The sequence below is a fragment of the Xenopus laevis genome, chromosome 3L (genome assembly GCF_017654675.1).
Source record: "Xenopus laevis strain J_2021 chromosome 3L, Xenopus_laevis_v10.1, whole genome shotgun sequence".
NCBI lineage: Eukaryota > Metazoa > Chordata > Amphibia > Anura > Pipidae > Xenopus > Xenopus laevis.
In genome coordinates, this window is record NC_054375.1 from 50,195,523 (window position 1) to 50,218,630 (window position 23,108).

A 23,108-nucleotide genomic window follows, 5' to 3' on the forward strand; every position below is an offset into this window, starting at 1 on the left:
ATCTTTCTGTAATTTGGATCTGCTAAAAATCATGTAAACATTAAATAAGCCAATAGGATTGTTTTGCCACCAATATGGCTTCATGTAGCCTAGTCTAGTTGTATTATTACAGAGAAAAAAATAAATCTGTTTTAAAAATTTTAATTATTTGCTTAAAATTGAGTCTACATGAGATGACCTTCCCATAATTCAGAGCTTTCTGGATAACAAATTTCCAGATACTGGATCCCAAACCTGTAACAATACTATTACTACAATTGTCTGTTATATGGTCCCATCTTAGCTTTTGATAATGTGAAAAAAAAGAAAGAAAAGTACTTTTCACTGTACTAAACTAAGAATGAAAATGTGCCATATTTGTTATTATATTTTGTCAACACTTTAACCAAGTATTAAGTCTATTTTCAAGACACACATTAAACATCCTGCTTTTTTCACTTCCTTCTGTTTAATAGTTTTTATTTAATCTTAGATATCATTAGTGCAAAAAAGCTATTGATTTTGCGTTTTAATACACCATATTCATTAATTACACATTTTTATACACCATATTCTTCATTTAAAAGATTCCCTTTTCAGATGTATAAAATTCTTGTCTCTTTCCTTCTCTGCAACAGGCTTTGGGTTCCGCATGATTTCCCAAGGCTAAAGTTTTCATTGGTGTTTAGCTCCAAATTAGGGAGCTCTTCAACACTGTAGCGTTTTCTTTATTCTGTTAGTACAGGATTTCATTTTGTGACCTGTGAATGTATCAGGCTTATTTTACCACACATTTAGCACACTGTAAGTTTTTATTCTGTTTCTAAGCATCCCTCGTGCTGTATTAGAGGCTGTATACTGTATACAATAAAACATTTACAGAATAAAAATAATCCATTAAACATAGTTTCTTATCCAAATAGGGCAATGCCAAGCAATTTATCTGACGTGAACGTTAAACCCAGACCACAATTATGTAATGAGCTAAAGTAAGAAAATGTCTTTCTATTGTTCTGCAAACATAGACTGATTTATTTCAATAAGAAAAAAATGAATTCATAAAGTAAAACCCTATGAACCTTTTAATAACTATTACTTCTGCATATCTTTTCAAAAATACTGCATATCTGTTAATTTTGGTTTCGGGAAAGAACTGGAACTGAAATATAATAATCTGATAAAGTGCAATAAAAGCCAAGCATTTTTATAAAAGAAAGATGACAATAACCTGAAGCATAAATTAAATATAATCGCTATATGCACAGGGAAAACGAGATCTTAAACAGTTATTGTTAGACTATTCGCAGCGATGTACAATGGAGATTATGCAATTACTGAAATACAGTACTGATGGCGTGAGAACAAAGTTTTGTTAGTAATGAAGAGAAAGACAAGATCTAATTTAAAATCATCAATTACCTAAGTCTAACATACTGTATTTCTGTAGTACTGTATTGCACTTAATTATTTTTATCTGTGTCATAATCAGTTAAAGGAATGGAACAATGAACCACGGCACAATTTACAACTTTCTTGGACTTTAATATATTTGAATTTTTTTTAAAGACAACAGCGATTCCAGGGACTTATCTCTGTGTCATAAATTCAAAGATAGTAATGTCTTCTTGTTTCATGCTTTAATATACAGGTATGGGACCTGTTATGCAGAATGCTCGGAACCTGGGGGTTTCTGGATAACTTTCTGCAATTTGGATATTCAAATCTCAAGTCTATTAGGAAATCATGTAAACTATTATAGTAAAATTAATAAACACAAAAATAATGTATTACATCTTATTTTGGCTCAAGTACATGGTACTGTTTTATTATTACAGAGAAAAAGGAAATCATTTTTAAAAATTTGGATTATTTGGATGAAATGGAGTCTATGGGAGAAGGCCTTTCTGTAATTAGGAGCTTTCTAGATAATGGGTTTCCGGATAACGGATCCCATACCTGTATTTAGTAGCAGTGCTTGCATTACATCTTCTCTGTAACTTATAAATGTGTTCTAATGGCACAGGCTCAAAGAAACGAAATTTACACGGTGTTTTAGTTTCTAAACAGTCAGAATATGATATCCGTCCAAATGACAGAATTCTAGCTGTTGCTGAACTTCAGCTCTTCTACTGGAGGATTGTGAGAGTTGCAGTTAAACAATTCCTAAGGTGCCAAAACATACAAATTAGACTGTCATTCAATGTTAACTCTTTAAAAAGACCAATGAACTTTTATATTTCCCCAGTAATAAAAAAGGCAATACCTGTACATATGAACTTAGGGCTGCACATGATCGGTGCTTTAAGGAAAAAATGCTCAAGGAGTATAAATAGGGCAGTAAATAGTAGTAAAACTGGTTGGAAAATGAAAAAAGACAAACTCAGTTGTCTCTATAGAAAAACAAAAAAGCAAAACAGTTCACCTTTGCCCTGATGTTTCCTCTTTTATCTTTCATGTTACCAGCAGATCATTCCCCCAGACGCCTAAAAAACCAAAGGCATGAGGATCAGCTGACGCAAATCCTTTGTAATTATTATAACCCTATTTCTTGGAAATGTAATTAACCAATCCTTGTTTAGACAGTTATGACATGATGAGCTGAACAGTGTCTCCAAAACAAAATGAAAATAACAATAGGAGCTGCTGTGTATAACAGTACAAATTGATTAAAGTTAAACTGGAATTTCTCCTTTTAATTAGACCTTTAATCACCGATGCAAGGCGCATTAACACTAACAGAGGCGTGGCGAAAAGTTAAATTAGGCATTATAGACATAAAATTATTTTAGGAGACACCTGCATTCATGTTTTGCTAGAGATAACCACCTAAAATACACAGCTCTTTAACAATGAGAGGCCTCAAAGCCGTCAGCTCGGACCTCCCAGGATCATATGACAGCACATCACCTTACCATTAACCTCTTGGACTCCAAAGGGATCCCCAGCACATTTAAGGAATAAGTGAGCTTAAGAAAAACTTTAAAAAAAACTGTATTAAATATATATGAAAAATATTTTTTATATACACATTATTTCCTTAATAGAAACATGCACAGTGGCAAAAAATGTTTACGATATTATATATTCAAATAGAAATGAACAAATTGATGGTCATCAACCTGCCCTCTGTATAATTCCTTAGTAAAGGAGCAAATTGACCTCTATACTGAGTGATCCAATTAGTTTTATTCCCGCTATGCCTGTTTCAAAATGCTTGACTTGTTAGATCAGGTAAGCACCTGCAATCTCCTATTTGAGGAAAGTGCGGCCATTAATATTCACCAGGGTCATTCAAGGTTCACTAGTGCCTGTCAGCATTTCTGAACATTTATCTTGGTCCAAAGTGGTTGAACAATCAGACAATCCCAAAAAATATGTAATAATGATCTCAACATTTTGCCGTTTGTCCAGCATAGAAGAGAGTGGTCTGGAAACAGCATATGGAATCAGTGAGGGTGCATAATAGCAGAACAACAATATTTTATAATTTTGGTAATGAACTAATTTTTCCTTCACTCACGGATTTGTGTCGAAATTTCATCATTTATGACATTTCTCAGGAAAGTACCAACATTTTTTTGTGTAAAAAAACACCCACTGACTTTAATGGATTTGGAGTGAAAAAAGCACCCATTAACTATAATGCAATTGGATTGAGAAAAATGTCGGCCATAGGCTCTAATATACAAAAAAGTCAGTGCAACAAAAAAGTCTCTGATCTTTCAATATATTTTGATACAAAAACGTTGCCCAAAGACTTTAAAGGGATCCTGTCATCAGAAAACTTGTTTTTTTCAAAACGCATCAGTTAATAGTGCACTCCAGCAGAATTCTGCACTGAAATCCATTTCTCAAAAGAGCAAACAGATTTTTTTATATTCAATTTTGAAATCTGACATGGGGCTAGACATTTTGTCAATTTCCCAGCTGCCCCTGGTCATGTGACTTGTGTCTGCACTTTAGGAGAGAAATGCTATCTGGTTACCTTCCCATTGTTCTATGTTTCGCTGCTGGGCGGGGGGAAGGGAGGGGAGTGATATCACTCCAACTTGCAGTAAAGCAGTAAAGAGTGATTGAAGTTTATCAGAGCACAAGTCACATGACTTGGGGCAGCTGGGAAATTGACAATATGTCTAGCCCCATGTCAGATTTCAAAATTGAATATAAAAAAATCTGTTTGCTCTTTTGAGAAATGGATTTCAGTGCAGAATTCTGCTGGAGCAGCATTATTAACTGATTCATTTTGAAAAAAAAAATTCCCATGACAGTATCCCTTTAATCTATTTTGCAAATTTTTCAACAGTTTCGCAAATTTTTCAGCAAAGTGAAATATGGCAGATTATCTCATCACTAGTGATGGGCGAATCTGTGGTGTTTCACTTTGTAGAAAAATTAGCAAATTTACTGGCCCCCAATCACCAGTCTTAAGGCCTTTAAGCTTCTCATTCGTTTTTGCAACTTCACTTTATAATTTAGGAGAATTGGCTTGAAAGAGAAAAATAAATTGACTTCACCTACAGGGTAATGTAATATACGTTTGAACCAGGATAATAACCCATAGGAAGCAGTCAGATGTGTGCTTTAGAATTGGTTACCAGTGATTGCTACTTGCTGATTGGTTGATATGCGCAAACTTTGCAGCTTTTATAACATTACCTCTACAGAAGGCGCTAAAAAACATGCAAACAAAAAAAAGTCATGCATCTTCTTTATTATTAAATAACAAACGTATACAGTTTCATAACTATGTTTCATCGATTTATAAAGTAGGCATTAGTGAATTAGTAGTGAATTTCCACATTTTACCCCCCAGCAAATAAATTTGTGAGACTACTGCGAAAATTTGCTTGCGTCAAAATGGTTGTGCGTCAACATTATTCAGACGTCAAAATTGACGCGGGTGTCAAAATTCGGGTTTCGTGAATTTTTCAGGGAATTTTTAGAGAGTTTTGATGGAAATTCGCAAATTTTTCAGCAAAACGTTACAAATTCGCCCATCATTGCTTGGCATTTTAAAATACAGCATTGCTGATACCTTCTTATTTCTTCTCTGTCCTCTAACACACTCAGATTTTTAGATTTCCTGGTAGGAAAGAACTAGGTGGTGCTATTTCAGTAAAAATGTCAATTTCAGTGCAGAGTACAGTACAGATATAGGATCTGTTATCCAGAAATCTAGAAAGTTCGAATAGACTATGTTTTAAACAAATAATTTAACACATTTTTAAAAATGTTCCATTTTCTCTGTAATAATAAAACAATACATTGTACTTGATCCAAACTAAGATATAATTCCTTATTGGAGGCAAATCAATCCTTGGAGTTTATTTAATATTTAAAAGTTTTTTTAGTAGATTAAAAGTATGAAGATCCAAATTTAAGAAATACCCATTACCTGGAAAACTCCAGGTCGTGGGCACCTTGGATAATATATCCCTTACCTGTATTTGTTTCCTTTTGAGATTTTAGCATCCATAAATATTCCACTTTATTGTACTTTAATTTGGAAATGAAGTGTTACATTATAATAAGTATTTATATAAGCATTTCAGTAACCATTTTGCAACTGTTTTCCCTTAACCCCTTCCTATGCTTTTTCACAGAGCAAAACCGTAGGACCCCATTTGTATGGGATGATGATGGTGCAAGTAGGAAATGAGGAATGGGCCTACCTGCTTTCACTACATATGCCATACATAGGGACTCAATAAGCCACCCCCATATTGACAGTATAAGGCTACTGTAAGAACACAAAAGCAAATGAGATCTCTAATTGTGTAAAAAGTGCAGCAAAATCTTACTTCTGCTCTTGAAACAGCTTTATAAATATATCACTTAAAATTACTCATCGCTAGTCAAAAACATACAGTCCTGTGGAAATGGTCAAGTTTCCCTCCAGAATTCCAGCATAATTGCCCTGAAAAAATATGCAAATCTTGCAAACCATTTTGAATGTGCAGTCAGTTGTCTGGATGCGCATGCAAGTTTTGCCTTTCATGTAAGGGGCAGCACAGAGGCAAGATATGTTCAGCATGTTTAAATGTGCTTTTTGCATTGTATTCAACACAACAGCTAATGCCTATTAGTGATGGGCAAATTTATTCGCCAGGCGAAAATTCACGGCGAATTTGCGCGATTCGCCGCCAGCAAATAAATTTGCAAAACGCCTGCGAAAACTTGCCCAAAAAAATTCGGTGGCGTCAAAACATTTTTTTCGCCGGCGTCAAAAAAACGGGTGCCGGTTTCAAAAACGGCGCCGTTTCGCGAATTTTTCGCCGTCTCGCGAAATTCGCAAATTTTTCACTAATGCCTATAGGCAAAAGGGAGCCCATTGGGAGCTCTGTACTCAATGACAGCTTAAGGCAGGTGGGAGTTTATTCCAGAGTGTGCTATATGTTGAACCTTGCATTTTATAGCACATGTTAGGCTACAATGGCGGACTCTATTTGCTCTCTATTATATACTCTATTTGCATTGGCTAGGTGCTTGCTATTTTATGGGGAGCAATTTAGCACCATTACTGAACCCAAGTCTGTGTCTTCTCTAATGTCCCTCAATGTATCTAAATGCTTACATAATTCAAGCAATGTCAGAAGTAGTCCCTTTGTTAATATTTTTAAAGTAACATTTCACAGGATCCCTTGCAAATAATTGACCACTGGACCATCCTGTTTTGGACTGTAAGAGTTAAGAGACTGGTTAGTGATCATCCATAATTAGGACCACCACGATGATAAATAAGGAGCTCTTTCCCTTTATTAAAGAGATACGCTCTCTCTCTCTCTCTCTCTTAACAGTCTTCCTGTTTTATACAATCCTAAATATCCGATTTCAATTGCTTTCCAAACGTAGCATGACAAAGACAAAGGACTGACAAATGACTGGTATAAACTCATGGCTAAATTGAAATGGCATATCTCATAACACTCTTTTAATGGCATGAGCAATCTGAAATATAAATAAATGTCCTTGTTTGAAGAAATTCAATATCCGTCTCTGTGTGTACATACAAGTCAATTAAACATGCCTAATTTAATCTCTGCTTTTTCTGTCTGAGCCTAAACCGAATACCAACCTTGTGGATGAAAAGCATTCTGTTTTCCCCTTCCGTGTTTGTGAATTTCCTTTAACTGTAAGTAAATATAATAGAGACAGTCTCTAGACTGATCTACAAGCCAGTTTAAAACATTTTTATTAAGAATAACCAGTCATTTACAAAGAAAATGTTGCCACAGAAAGTTAAAGGGTAACTACTTTAGAAAAAAAAGATCTCTGTAGGACTGAAACATGAAGTTTAAAGAAAGATTTTGGTTAGTTAAAGCAATTTAAATTGATAAATGTTTACTTTATTCATTGGCATTGAAGCAGACCTCCCATTCCCATCGTTTAGAATAACTGGTTTACCTGTTCTGCATCAATGATTAAGAAATATGTGAGTGAGAGAAAGCTGATTTGGTGTCGTATAATATGTGGCCACAGCCCCTAGTTTAAACGTGGAAAGAAGTGTCTAGGTGCAAAAAATGATGGCAACTGGAGCTTTTTGCCCCACGCCCTTCCATTAGAAATGAGCCTGAAAAACTAAAAAAGGTGTGTATATATATATATATATACAGCATTATGCGTGTGCATGTATATACACCTCCTAAAATTGCATACATGTGTATGTTTATGTGTGCAATATAACCCGCAATATTGCCCAATGAGGCAGAGGGGTACTGAAAGAGATAGTGTTAATGAGCAACACATGGCAATGTGAACTAAATGGAGCAAATTTGCAAATGATTTTTACATAATTTTGTATCAATTTTTTTTTATCATTTATGGCCAAAATAGACAATAACATTTGCAAACCTATACTTTGTTTTTGTTGAGTATTTCCTCTTGTTCTTGAATTTTTAGAAGTCTTATATTTTGCCCCTAGTGCTGAAGGAGGTGATGCCAGGAAATTGTAATGTCCTGCCTGTAATTGAACCAGGGACCTGGTGTTTCTGGGTTGTCTGAGTTACCATTGCTCTATGTGAGCAGGCAGCTCAGGCCATGGTTCACCCCCATTGCTATACTTGTAATTGCAAGTAGGACAAGGCTTTGTTCACCTGTTATCAACCAGACCCCATCTGTTCCCAGGTGATCAGCGTAAGCTATCAGGCTGCCTATAATAGCTCCTGGGTGCTATTATTATATTGAGATCTTTGTTTGACCCTCTGCCTGATCTGACTCTGATATTTCGCTGCCCATCCTGACCCTGGCCTGTGACCTCGACTACGCTTCTGTTCCTGATTTGGTACCGTATTGTCTGATCCTTGTTACCATTCCTTGACTATGCTTCTTGTCCTCTGTTCCTGTACTACCTGCAGTTCCCTTGCCTTGCCTGGTAACATGGATGTGGTTTAAAGTGGGTGTGGTTAAAAAAACAGGGAGTGGTTAACAATGGCTTCCATTATCAGCAGTCCACTATGTAGGTTGGAAAACCGGCCCTCGGTATCACAGAAGTTGGACAACACTGATCTGGGCTATACAGTAGCTATCAATTCACGCTTTGTGCTATCATAGTGAAAACACTACCAGTTATTGTAAATGATTAGAATTGGTCACAATTTAATTACATTTTAATATTTAAATGGAGCAATAACAACAATTTATTTTCATGACATATTTAATAAAGTTAGCAATTAAGGCACACCCAATTTAACATCAAGGTTGTGATATATATCTTTATTTCCTCTCAACAATTAATAGCTGACAACAGCTCCAATTCTGATGACAACTTCAGTATCTCATTAGAAATAATTAAACCAGTTATGGGCTGTATCCAATTCCATGAGAAACACATCCCTAAATTTAATTCAGAATTACCCAATAGATGTCAGTGGAGTTTTCACATTAAGCAAGTTTTCTTATTGAGTTGAGTCTGGCCCTATGTTTGCAAAGTTTTCAGATGGATACGATGTAACCCTCCAGTTACACTTGTCAGGGAGCCGGGAGCCCGCTCTGGGGAGTAGTCCGGATCTAGGAGGAAGCCCCTCAGGAGGGATCAGGGTCGTGGTATCCAAGGGTAAGACAGGAGAATAAACAAAGTCCAAGCACAGGTCAAATGGCAGGCAGAGTATCAGCGAAGTCCAAGTCCAGGCAAGGGGTCACAACAAGGAATCAGGCAGATATAAGCAGGGGAAACAGCAAGGGAACCCAGGAATCTCTCAGGGAACAGGATCCTATTTTCGGGCGCCATCTTGGCGCCTCAGGCGTCCTTTTATCTTTGAATTTGGCGCCCTTGCGCCAGCGTCAGCGCGTCTGCGACCGTCGCGCCGTACTGGCGTCACAACGCCGGCGTCGGAACCCACGTGGGTTCCCTGGGCGCCGCCATCTTGGTTTCTTCGCCGCCCTCCGCTGCTCCACCTACTGGAGATCCCCCCATGGCGGCAGCCTCTACGAACGCAAGCTACCCGACAGGTGAGCCTCACATTCCACCTCCCCCTCGCTTCAGTGGGGACCCACAAGCCTGCAGGGGATTTGCCACACAATGCCAAATTCAATTTGAGTTCCAACCCACACAGTTTCCAAGTGAGCGTTCCAAGGTGGGGTATGTGATGTCTCGATTGGAAGGCAAGCCACTGGAGTGGGCAACGTCTCTTTGGGAGAAGAATTCCCCGGTGACTTATGATGTTAAAGACTTTCTCCAAGCTTTTCGCATAGTCTTTGATGCTCCAGGTCGGGTTACGAACGCCCCTGCCCGTCTCTTGCAGCTCCGGCAGGGAAGCCGCAGTGTCAATGAGTACGCTATAGACTTCCGAACTCTGATGGCGGAGACTTCCTGGTGTGATGACGCTTACAAGGCCGTATACTACCAAGGCCTATCCATCCGCATCAAAGATGATCTCGTCTCCAGAGAGACTCCTGACAACACTAGATCACAGAAAACAAAAAAGGGTTCATGCTGAGATCTCTGACCTAATATGGAACACAGGAACTCTATAGGTTGAAGTTGTATGTATCTGACTTCCCCATCCACAAAAATCTGCCAGTTGTGAATGTTATAAATGACCCAAGCTTCCAACCAGATTAGTCTCTGGCTGCTGGAAAACCTGTTACCTAGCAGTTTCTTTCCTTGACTTATGTGTTTATGGGACGATAAAAAAGAGCACTTAACATGCACCAACCAGTATTTATCAAGCCCTGAGAAGGCCAGGCATGAAGGTTGTGCTTAAAGCAGTGCACTTTGAACATGCATTTCATCTAAAGAAAACTGTAAGTGTGCTATATACTGTAGCTCAAGTGACATAACAATACATAAGAAAACGTACTCCTGCTAATACTGGTCTAAGCCACCATTCCTGACTAGTGATGGGCAAATTTGTCCCGTTTCGCTTGGCCAGAAAAATTAGCGAAATTCGTGAAACGGCGAAAAATTAAAGAAATTAGAATTTTGACACCGGCAGCAATTTGCGAGTGAGAAAATCGACACCGGTGACAATTTGACGTGCACCAATTGCAATAAAGTCTATGGGCATGCATTCAATTGTCACCGTCATCAACATTGTCGCCGGCGTCAACATTGCCACACTGTAGTCAAGAATAGTGACGGGCGAATTTATTCACCAGCCCCGAATTCGCAAGAATTTTTGATGCCAGCTAGAATTTTGACGCTTGCATCAAAAATTGTTGCGAATTCAAGCCTGGTGAATAAATTCACCCATCACTATTAATGACCACAATGTGCCATCACTGAGGAGGAAAGGCCAAAGGATTATATACTAACGCCAGATTTTGCAGTATCAATGAAGTTTTCTCCACCAATATTGTTTTTAAACAACCGTTTAGAATGGCAGAATATTTGTGGTTTAAATGTAGGAAATATTGGTAACTAGAATTTGGGTAGTTACATCTAAGGACCACAGTGATTTAACATGAAGTCATTGATTATGTGCAGGGCAAAACAATGGTGCAATCCTCCAAGATTTTCATATTTTTTTATACTCTTAGTTAAGGGGCAGATTTATCAACGGTTGAGGTGAATTTTCGAATGAAAAAAAAAACGAATTTCAAGCTATTTTTTGTGTACTAGGGAATAGTCCAAATTCAACATGTACTGTCTCTTTAAAAATTCGACCTTGACCATTCGCCACATAAAACATACTGAATTGCTGTTTTAGTATATGGGGGACCTCCTAGAACCTATTTGGAGTCAATTGGTGGACTTTGAAAAATTTAAGTTTTTTGGGGAAAAACTTAGAATCGACTTTGATCGAATGCGATATTCCTTCGAATTGTAGGATTTGAATCCGCCGAATACGGACCTTTTCGATCAAAAAAAGACTTCTTAAAGTCTTTTTAAATTCGAATTTTGATGTTTTTTCCATTCGAAATTCGACCCTTGATAAATATGCCCCTAAGTGTTACGAGTAGCCTGTATCATTTTAGTCCCCTGCAAAGGACTTTTTGTGAAAGTGTTATGCTGTCTTTGAAAATATTTTGTTAAGATAAAAGTAAATTGTGTAGTTTTTGGAATCTGAGATTGAAGAACACCAACTGCCAAGCTCAGAATTACAGGCAAGGAGGGAAACATTTGAGTTTTTTGGGGAGATCCAGTTTTGGATGTATCTGGTATCATACTAGAAAGTATTTACATACCTAGCTACCAAAGGGGAGTGCAGGGATTTTTGAGAGTGGAAGGATCTGCTACTCTACAAATGGTCTGTTATAGACAGACTATGTGGACCTTGAAAATAAACGAGTGGTCACCACAGGCCATCAATCTTGAGGAATAGGGAACCGGTTTCAGTATTCTAAAAATGTGTTTAGTCCCTAGACACCAGCTCCAAATTATACAAGAGATCAGCTTCTTTTGAAAGACATAATGATTTTTATACTGTTACTCTGTACCACTCTTTAATGGATATATATTCTAATCTTCACACTAAGGGGCCCATTTACAAACAAGGAAATTTCTTTTTTTTCAAAAGCTTTAAAAATGCAAGATTTATTAAGTGTAAAAACCATGAAAACCTGTAATACAAAAACTCACTAGATAAAAGTTGTCATGGTCCTATAGAAGTCAATGGAAGCTGCACTGATCCTATTGGACTGTATTAAATCAATTTGCACTTTAAGAGGTTTTTGGGTTTTTTTTCTAGGAATTATCTGAAAAACTCAAATTTTTATAAGGTATTCATATTTTTTGGCACATTGTTCAGCGTTTTTTTCCACTCATACTTTTATTATTCAGAAAATCTGACCTTTGAGAAATAGAAATAGGGCTGATTTATCAATGTTGGAATATTTTTTTTTTACTTGATTCAAATTTTATTGTGCTAAATATCAGGAATTTTAATTTCATTTTCAAAAAACTACAATTTTGGATATTTATTAAGAGTAAAAAACATGAAAAGCTTGCAAGATCATGTAGAATTTAATTGTAGCTGTCTTAGACAAATTCAATATTCATTTTTTAAAAATTCGATTTTATTAATTTTTTAGAGTTTATATACCCATTGAATATGATGAGTATAAGTTCAAGCTTTTTTTCAAAACTGTATTCATTCAAAATTTTTATATTCTGATTTTTTAATAAATTAACAAAGATTGCAGCTTATTTAAATTGAGAGTTTATTAGAAAAACCTCTAAAATTACACAAATTCTAATTTTGATAAATAAGCATCTTAGTGGAGGAGTTGTATTAAACAGCTTTAAGAGATCATTGCACACTGTATGCGCTGTCAGGAATTTTAGGACCACGTGAACATCTGACTTAAATAATGTTGGGTCAATCCTTAACATTTTAGCTTCAGTCTTGGAGGAGCACTACACTTTCACAGTATAAAGTTCCCTTATTAAATAACTTTCATTTCATTTTATATCCATCACAGCTTGCTTGAAATTGGAAATCATTTTGAAAGTCATAAATAATCAAAAATATTTACAGTGTCAAATATAGTATAGAACAGTATGTTCTTGGATACATGAGATGACATGCCAGAAGCACAGAATATATTATTAGTATGCATAGAATTATAATGTTGATTAATTTTGATTAAGCTGTATAAAACCACCTAATCAGCAGAAAGCCATGTCTCTTTGATATTGAATATTTTCCTAATGATAATTGACATGTTCTTTATCAATAATGTATAATGTATGGATGTTTGGGCAGGGTAATATTCATCATACTTTGATTGAATGGATGTACACTAGATTGAATACAGGAATACAGGAATAAGTGTAATAGATGGTTAGTGATGAGTGAATCTGTCCCATTTTGCTTCGCTGATAAATTCGCAAAACTCAGAAGAAATTCGCAAAATGCATTGAAGTCAATAGGCGTCAAAATAATTTTGACGTGCGACAATTTTTACGTGCACAGCAATTCTTACACGCGTGACTCCTTTGTCCAAATGCATCAAAGTCAATGGGTGTCAGAATTATTTTGAAAAGCAACAATTTTGATGCGCGACAATTTTTTTGACACAACGATTTTTTCCAGTCTGATTTTTGCTGCACTTTTGTGAAAACATTCACAGTCGATGAAGTCCGTAAATTTGCCACAAATCCATACCTGGCGAATAAATTATCCCGTCACTATAGAAAGTAATAAATACTACATTTTTGGTTTCTCAGTTAAAGTTTACTCTATGAGTACATAGCTGACATAGCTGAACCTACAATTAAAAAGAGGTAGGACATTCTTGGTGTTTTCGAAAGAACTGATGAAGCCCTTCACAAAAATATATATATGAACAATGTGTATATGTGTTCTGAATTCTAATATAGTAGTCTTTAAGTAAAAGGGTAACAACTCAAACAGATCTAGGTCAACAGAAACAATTAACATAATCTGAAATTTATCCAACTGTTCCATAGCTTTCAGCACATCTTTTTATGGCTTTTCTGTGTTTACTGTACTGTGATTCAGAGCAGATAATGTAAAGCTTCTGCACTATCAAAGTGCTTTGTCTGAAAGATATTCTAGTGGGAAAAGTTGTCAGCTTCTATTATTCTTCAATCCACACCAAGTAATGCTCTAAGTACTTAAATCAATTACTTCTATTATAACAAGGATTTAGAGCCTTTATTGGATTTTAAAATAAACTTAGTTGTAGAGATGCAGATTGTATTTGATTTGGTCAAAGGGCAATAAAATAATAGTTTGGTGTACATGTTTGTGTTGACAATTTTTAAATCTTGGGACAATTATTGTACATTTCTAGTCGCAGCTCCTCCATGCCTTGAGTCTTCCCACTCTGCAAGTGGAGCACTCAGAGATCACTACTAGCCAGAAATTATAGGGGTCTGTTACTTAATTTAATTGAAGTTTGCAAATTGTAGGTATTGGAATGCAAATGCCATGTTTTTACCCATGATGCAGCATTATTTACGATAATTCCAGTGTCTTTGTGTCCACCAGAGGGAGATGCTCTTAAAGCAACTGACATAAAATGGACACAATTGCACTGAAAAGTTTCACAAATTTTCACGTCATGTCCTCAGAGTCAAAATAATGTGTGCACCCATTTTTTTAGGTGCAATTTTTCAGCATCAATTGAAGGTGTCCACTGTGGGAACCCTGGAGCTACTGCCACCTTCAGAGATGACGGTAGCTCCAGGTTTACCCTGGGTCATTGGATGCGCCAGAAACTATGATCCCTGCAAAAAAATGAAGACCAATATTATACTGTAAGTAGAAGTGAAATAATAATCTTTCCAACTAATCTTGTTGAATTAGGTTGTTTAATCTTAATTTGCCTTTATAGTTTTCAATATACATTTTGAAACTGTTATATTGATGCATTCTTGGTACAGTATATCTATAATGAAATATTGTTTACACAGTATTTGAATAAACTTTTATGATGTCAGGTTCAAAATAATATAACAAGAATTATTGCTTATTGACTCCAACATTTTATGAGAAATATTATACAAATGTTTTTGTTCTCATTGCCATAGCTTAAAAAAAATTGGCACCGTCTAATGGAAAAAAGGGATGTATTGTTTGTTATATAAAGTATATTATGCATATTAAAAAGTCTAATGATAAAAAATGGTATTGCATAGAAAATGTACTTAAGTAAACCCATGGAATTTATTGTTTGGCTGTTATTTGCTGCTTACAGGAAAACATATACACTTCTTAAAAATATTTAACCATTATGGATAAAAGGTGCTGACAACTGCTGATGTTACCATTAAACAAACAGCACAGATCAAAAGCCAACCCAGACACATTGAATCAACATTTACTAACTCTAGATCCACTTAGAAATTTTGTTTGCTGTCACTTACAGACTCTGGAAAACTCAAAAACTCAAAAATATTGATTGTGAATTTATTTCTCAAAAAACTAAAATTTCAAAAATGTGATTGTGTAAAACTCAAACTGAAAAAAAGCTTGACATTTCCCATTGACTTGTATATAAGCTCGCCAACTTTTGGCGAGTATTTTTTTTACATTTGAGTTTTCCATTTTTTTGCACTAAAACTCAAAAATTTGAGGTTAGGAAACTTAAATTTTAGATATTTGCTTTGTGATTCAAATATGGCCTAAAATTGGAGTGGTCATATTGGAGTAATGTCATTTTTGATTCATATTGTATTATTATTATGGTTGTTACATAGTTACATAGTTACATAGTTAAATTGGGTTAAAAAAAGACAAATTCCATCAAGTTCAACCCCTCCAAATGAAAACCCAGCATCCATACACACACCCCTCCCTACTTTTAATTAAATTCTATATACCCATACCTATACTAACTATAGAGTTTAGTATCACAATAGCCTTTGATATTATGTCTGTCCAAAAAATCATCCAAGCCATTCTTAAAGGCATTAACTGAATCAGCCATCACAACATCACCCGGCAGTGCATTCCACAACCTCACTGTCCTGACTGTGAAGAACCCCCTACGTTGCTTCAAATGAAAGTTCTTTTCTTCTAGTCTAAAGGGGTGGCCTCTGGTACGGTGATCCACTTTATGGGTAAAAATAATTAAAGTCTTCCATCCCTCTAACCAATTTAGTTGCACATCTCTGCACTCTCTCCAGCTCATTTATATCCCTCTTAAGGACTGGAGTCCAAAACTGCACTGCATACTCCAGATGAGGCCTTACCAGGGACCTATAAAGAGGCATAATTATGTTTTCATCCCTTGAGTTAATGCCCTTTTTTATGCAAGACAGAACTTTATTTGCTTTAGTAGCCACAGAGTGACACTGGCCAGAATTAGACAACTTGTTATCTACAAAAACCCCTATATCCTTCTCATTTAAGGAAACTCCCAACACACTGCTATTTAGGGGCACATTCACTAAGCTCGGGTGAATGAATAGAGGGAAAAAAATCTCGAATTTCGAGGAGTTTTTTGTGCTCCTCGACTATCGAATTGGCGTAAATTCTCCTGAATAGAATGATTGAATAGATCGAGCGAAAAAACGATGCGACTATTCGCCCATTCGATAGTCGAAGTACTGTCTCTTTTAAAAATCATTCGACTGCCTACTTCGCCAGATTAAACCTACCGAATTGCTTTAAAAGCCTATGGGAAAGTCCCATAGGCTTTTTTTCTAAGTTTTTGATCGAATAAAAATGCATTAGATCGATCATTTGATCCTTCGAATCGAATATTCGATCCTTCGAATCGAATATTCGATCGCTTGACTATTCGCCGGGCGAATATTCGCCCATTCGACTATTCGCCAGCGCGTAAATTCGCCCGAATTCCCCAGTTTCGATTCTATTCCCCAGTCGAATTTCGAGGGATTTAACCCCTCGAAATTCGACCCTTGATACATCTGCCCCCTAGTGTATAACTTGCATTTATATTATTTTTGTCAAAGTGTTATTTTTGCCAAAGTGTTGTTTTTATAGTTATGATTATAATTTATTTACAATATTTTGAGTCAAATGCATATATATAGATGGAATCATAAAACCATGGAAAACATATTATAAAAGTTTAAAAATGTATTAATAAATTAATTATTAAATAATTTATTGTAATCGATCCATTTCAAGGTGTATTTTTTTTGCTTATTAATTCAAGGTAATGTATGTTATTTACTTGTGAGCTTATTGCGTTATCATAGAAACAAGGCATTTTGATGAACAGGGTACATTCATTATGTGCTCTGCTTAATCTGACTGTGACTGTATATTACTAACCCTCCAAAATGTGTCTTTTATCACTATTACTAGTGTACACCACCATTCTCCTCCTCCCATGTATAAGAGTAAAGCAAACAATAACAAATAATCCAGTGGTGGCATAGCAGCTAATTCATCACATACACATTAACCTCAGTTCAAAAAATTAAATCTGACATTTTCTCATGGAGTAAAAAAGGAGACAGTAAAGGTTGTTACACTCCAGTGATAAATACATCCTTGGGTGCCTAAATCATTTATTTAATGAATATTAAGATTCCTCCAAGCAGACATATTCTGACTATTACTCTCCAATGGGAAGAGCATTTTGGTGGGTCAGCAATGACCTTCAGCTTATATGATCTCCATGGACTTCATGCAAGCACTTACAATTAAGTCAGTCCAAATGATCTAATATTTGAGGCAAAGCCTGATTCTTTTTTTTTAACCTCCCTATTGCTCAGGAAAAGCAAAGTGATTTTAAAATTATTCACATATTATACTTTGCATGGGAAGATACACTAACCATGCCAGAAAAGCACATGAAGAGGTGGTTTCACATCACATAAAAATATGAAACTGCCCAGTCCCTGGAAAAATTCTTGACTTTGCAAATGATGGTCGTTTTAAATGTATAAATACTAAAGAAGAATTCCAAATGCCACTCTTAAAGGTCAAGTATCTCCAAGGTAACAACTGTTGCAACAACAAAACAAAATAATAACTTTGTTCAGCTTGAAATGTTTTGGGCCAACAATTTTCTTGCATGAACTAAAAGGAGAAATGCGTACATCAGAAAATATAGACTTTGGTAACACAAGCAGAGCCACTGTGTCTACTACTGTATTTGGATTATAAATATTTACTGTTTTGCATCAGGCACTGACAAACACCTGTTTTTGCCTAATTTAGTTTCAAGTTATGTTTAAAATGTCATAAATAATAGTTCCTTGACTACAATACTGCTTGGTCCTGTTTTTACTACTCACACAGTCTTCTCTTTATTATAAATTGCAGGGTAAAGAACTCAGCTGGCGTTAAAGGGCCAGTAACAGCAGAAAATTTGAATGTCCATTGTGTATTCACATAAAGGCTTAAAGACACATAAATATCACAAAAATTTGTAGAAAACACAATGTTTTAATGAGACAAAATAATAAGTATTTTTAATGAGACAAAATAACAGCTAATCCTACTGTCTTTTGGCCGGGCGTTTTGACACAAGTCATGAATTTATATTGTGTAAAGTTCTACTGAATATAATAGAACACGTGGAGTTTTTTTAGCAGAAGTTAAATACATTGTGAACCAAAGATGAGAAGAGTGGCACAACAATGCAATGATGAAAGTGGACATCTGAGTCAAAGGAAAATTTAATTTCAAATTAACTATTTAATTTTTCTCATTTACTGACAGAGTACTTCTAGTGCTGGATTTGATTAAGTTCTCTGACTTGTTAGATTTCTTAGAACTTACACTGTGTAAATTGCACCCACTGACTATAGAAAATCAAATTTAGTTAATTCCCTTTTGTGGGCATCCTCTTGCCATCTCCTGCGTGTTTTAAGGCTATACCAACAGACCAGTTTATGAAACTATGTAGATTATGTACACACGAGAATTTTTTTTCCCAATCCCATAGTTTTAAAAAGAGCCAAAAGTTATCCAGCAGTGATGGGCGAATCTGTGCCGCTTCGCTAAAAATTTGCTAAAAGCATTGAAGTCAACGGGCGTCAAAATAATTTTGACGCGAGCAACAGTTTTTATACAAGCGACTTTTTTTGTCCAAATGCATTAAAGTCATGGGGCATCCGAATAATTTTGATGCACAACAATTTTTATGCACACAACAAGTTTGACACACTGCAATTTTTTTTTTTGACATGCCGATGAAATTTGCCGCAAAATCAGATACATAAATGCATGATTGTACTACCAATGAAATTCATCCATCTACTAATACTGCTGTATATACTGTATTATGAACATACATAAGGGCAGAAGTGATTCTTCAGTGTTTTTTTTATCATTTCTAATATTAGAAATATCATGCTAAAAATAGATCCTGTTTTGGAGTCATTTCTAAACTCTGGTTTTAAAACAGTGACACGTCAAACTCGTACTTTGGGCAATCATCTTGTATGGTCTGTGCACCTACGATACAGACCCAAAATTGGCCTACTACTCTAGGCTTATATAGATGTGGGGCCAGGAAATGTTTAACTTGTCATCGTGTTCAAAATATCAGAACTTTGCGGTTCATTACTAATAGAAAATACAATATTAAGTGGTTAAACTGTAACTCCTCCTTGTTAATATATCTATAAGGGAACTTTTAAGATAGCTTGAGGAGTCTAAAATAGGCCCCTTTAGAATGCCAGCCAAATTTCACACCCCATAAAAAATTCAGAATCTTACTTTGCTAAACATTGTGGGGGGTAATTACTAAAACTAGAATTTATCTTATTTTTTTAAATTAAACAAAGTCAACCTAACTCCCATCCACAAATTTAACTCATTTATCAAATAATCAGCTTGAAAAAGTCAGTGCTGGGAAAATCTCGACAAAATCAAACAAACATTTGAATTGTACAACTTTTTGAATTTGATGCTCGAATAGGCAGATTTTTTCAAGTTGTTGCAAGAAACCCAGACTGTTTTGGATAATTTTACGAAAACCAGTGCAGATCAGAGCATCTTCAAATTGTAAAAGGGACATCTGTCATTGACTTCAACATGACCTTGACAAGTTTTAGCTGGAGTATTTTCAGATTTTCATTTTTAGTAGCTTAGGAGTATAATAAATTTGAGTTTTTCCCTTTTAAAACTCACCCTGAAAAAAAAATCAAGGTTTAACAAATACACCCATTTGTTGTACGTAATGGGGGTGACCAAAGAACACTATCAGTAACAGGTATAGATAGACTTATAGGGAGAAAGAGAAATGCTTCGCTTGGAAACTATATGGATTTTCTTTTTACAAATGAGAAAGCCATCAAGTCTAAACAGTTCCTTAGTCAAAAGGTAGCACGATATATAGTGAATAAAGTACCCCCCATTGTAAAATATAAGGATATTATAAATTACCGAGGAGTTACACAAGGCCAAAGGCCGAGTGTTTTTATACAGGTCATGGAACTCCGAGGTAACTTCTAATATCCTCTTATTTTGCAACAGGGGGTACTTTATTTATTATAATACACAAGTTTTAGTGAGTCATGTGACAGACATGACATCATTAAGCTCCGATAATTACTCATGACATCACTAAACACCGTTTATAAGGATATAATTTACAGGATATTTGTTGTGTATTATAAAGATATACATACATCATATACCTTTTATGCCAAAGTCAATGTGTATCTGTTTCTGTATAGTGTTTCTAGACTGCACTACACATTTCTTAGAGAACAAAACTATCCCTGTTTAACAATAAATATACACTTGTTATTCTTTTGGGTTTACTTTGCTTGGATTGGTAGCTCGTATTCTCAGTTATCTTATATCCGTTTCAGCTAATGTGTTTGAACAGAAGCCCTGGACCTACTGCATTTTCTTACTTATTACTCACAGTAAGAGTTAATTACCTTTATTGCTCCAAATTACTTTCCAACATTCATCTAAATGTAATTTGCATTTATTGCTAAAGGGCAGAACACCAGCATATGAATTTTTGCAACTGGCTGGTGTAGCAAGTTTTATACTGCACACATATAAATCATAGAGAAATGTATTTAATCTTGAGCAATGACAGACACGTCACATGGTCTGCTGCTACTATGCCCTTTTCTCTCCCCACTGCTTTACGGCTGCCTTTTATGTTGTAGTAATTGGTGCAGGGTGTGCCTGAAGTCAAGGCAGGCAAAAGATAAAAGACAGGTAATGAGACGTTCACTTTGATGAGCTGGCTGACCTGCTTTTATTATTCCTAATTTCTGCAAAACCCCTGATACATAGAACAAGTGAAACAAATTTGTTCAGCCTCACCCGAATTCCTTGAAATCACTCATGAATTTATATTTGTTTTACAGCCTACCTAGGAAGGGGAATCTTCTTTTTGAACTATGTCAGATCCATTTAAACAGGTTCATGGTTTTTTTAGCTTTGTTTTTTCTAGTTCCTCATTGCTGTCATCCTCACTTTAGCCAGAAACAAAAAGCAATTCCAGTGATGTCATAACAGGAAAGAACACGTAGCATGAATAGAGGAACATTTACACGGTATATAGCAATTCCAGAAATGCAACAATAAACTTTTGTATCAGTCATTTCCATATAATGGGCGTACTTAATTTGTGAAAATGTATTGATGTGAACGGTTTTAGCATAACATAACATTTTTTTTCCCTTTCTGTCCATTATATATCCATATGTATCTAATTCATTAATAAACAAAATTGGATCGTTAATAATGTTTGATTTAGGGGTAATGTAAAAAGTGGTCTTACTGTTAATACTATAGCAACCAATCAGCAGGTGGCATTTGCTGGTCAGTTGTTTGAAAACCAAAATCTTATTAGTTGCTAAATGTGGGCAAACGACATGGCTTGGCCCTTACTCACTACCCCACGTTAAAGGGGATGTTCACTTCTGAGTTAACTTTTAGTATGATATACTGTAGAGCAGTGATAACCAAACAAGAAGCTCGTGAGCATCATGTTGCTCTCCAACCCCTTGGATGTTGCTCCCAGTGGCCTCAAAGCAGGTGCTTATTTTTCAATTTCAGGCTTGGAGGCAAGTTTTAGTTGTATACAAACCAGGTGCACTGCCAAACAGAGCCTCAATGAAGGTTGACAATCCACATACGGCTACCAAATGGCCAATCACAGCACTTACATGGCACCCCAAGAACATTTTTCATGCTAGTGTTGCTCCCCAACTCCTCTTACTTTTGAATGTTGCTCACGGGTTCAAAAGGTTGGGGATACCTGATATAAAGGATGATATTCTAAGACAATTTGCAATTGGCTTTAATTTTTTATATTATTTGTGTTTTTTGAGTTATTTAGCTTTATATAGCAGTCTCTGCCATCTGTTTGCTATGGTCCAAATTCTATTAGAAAAAGTCCTCTGACCACTGGATTGTGTGTATGTTCAGCTCCTCAGAGAGTGTAGCAGCTTTGCCAATTCTACTTCAATATAGCATATAAACAAAATGGTGCATTTTATTTTGGTTAGGCAGGGTGACTGAATTACAAAGAATTTAGGCCATGACTTTGCTCCATGAATGGGAGGGAATCTCTGTGGGTGAAGGGGTGGGCGATCTACGGAACCGCTCTCTGGGTAGTTTACACTCAAGCTGCTAAAGCACCACCATCGACCATCGACTCTGTATTATTAATTAGTGGATCAATTTTTGATGCCACCTAGACACAGTAATTCCTCCAAAGCAACGGAGGGGTGCGTTTGAGGGTGAATGGATGGCGGATCTATTAAGACTACGAACTGTTTCGTGGTGGATAAACAAGGGGGGCAAGCTGAGAGGTTGCCTATATTGGTTACAACCTATGAGATCCTTGTTCTCTTCTGCTTTACGCCAGTATCGCAGTTGTGTTCCACACCACGCTATTATTGTAGTTAGTTACTCTAGACTGTAGTGGTTCACTACAGACTCTATGTATTAGCTTTACATTTGACCCAGGGGTGGCAAATTTCGCTTTACCTAACCAGGGTTCATTGTCTCCCTGTGCCTAACTGGGTTTTAAATGCTCTCCTGGACCAATTTTTAAAAATTAATTTATTAGTAAAAGTTAAGTTTTAACCTTGTTCCGTGGGTTTCAAGGCTCCTGGATGGGGTGGTGCAGTTTCAAGGTTTAACTTTTCCTTTTTCTCAATACTTATCTCTTTAACCCTGCACACCATCCGCTGGTTTTCTCAATTGATGGGTGGTGCTCCATTATCTTGTTTGTGATTATATAAACAAAATGGTCCATTGGAGAGTAAAGTAGTGAAAAAGTCGTTTTTTAAGCTTTATTTTAAATGCATAGCACTA